This window comes from Phacochoerus africanus, chromosome 10 (assembly GCF_016906955.1).
Source record: "Phacochoerus africanus isolate WHEZ1 chromosome 10, ROS_Pafr_v1, whole genome shotgun sequence".
Taxonomy (NCBI): domain Eukaryota; kingdom Metazoa; phylum Chordata; class Mammalia; order Artiodactyla; family Suidae; genus Phacochoerus; species Phacochoerus africanus.
In genome coordinates, this window is record NC_062553.1 from 131,753,595 (window position 1) to 131,754,430 (window position 836).

The following is an 836-nucleotide window of genomic DNA, read 5'->3' on the forward strand; positions in this document are numbered from 1 at the left end:
ATAAAAGTTTACACCTGTGGAGTGGCTAATGCCTATGGAGAATGAGGAAAAAAGGCCAGAGACGGTTTTGTTAGCTTAAACCTACCGCATCCTTCCAAACCAGAACCAGAGGAGTAAGTAATTCTTACTTGTGGAATGAACGTAAATTCCTTTTAATAAATTGCACACAAATGGAATGTCTGGTGGCTTCTTGGTATTTTCAGGTAACACTTTGTAAATATGCCTGCAGAGAGTTGTAAAATTTTAGGAGAATGGGTCTCAATGCCCCTGGGCCTCTGCTGAAGTCAGAGCACTATTCACATGAAAATAGTGAAGAAATTGGGTCAGGGAAGGAACTGGCCAGGGACTGACTTAAGGAAATGTTGATTTGCTAAGCGAACAGAGATAGGACTTTAGGAGATAGAGTAGTAGAACTAAACATTTAATGGTTTTATGTAAGAACTTGGAAAGTTTTGCTTTAATGCAACAGGTTATCTCATTTTCTAGAAAGGAGAAAAATGTACATATATGAAATTTCCCTAACGTCTCATGCCTTAGCACGTTGCACCGTGTTCTCCTGACAGGTCTGTAAAATCATGCATGTATGTATGTGTGTACATACATGTCCACACAAATGCCTGAATATAAAATAGTAGGAAGCATGATGGGCGAACCTGCTTGTGTTTGATTTACTACTTCAGTCAAGTGAAGGCAAGAGGAGAGGCCAGCCCATCTTTCTGTGAGTGACATTTTGGTGCACAGGAATTCTGCTTCATAGTAAATGGAACTGTGTGATCAACTAGGGCAGACAAAGGGGTATAATGTTTAGGATAGGAGATACAATAGTTTATTCAACC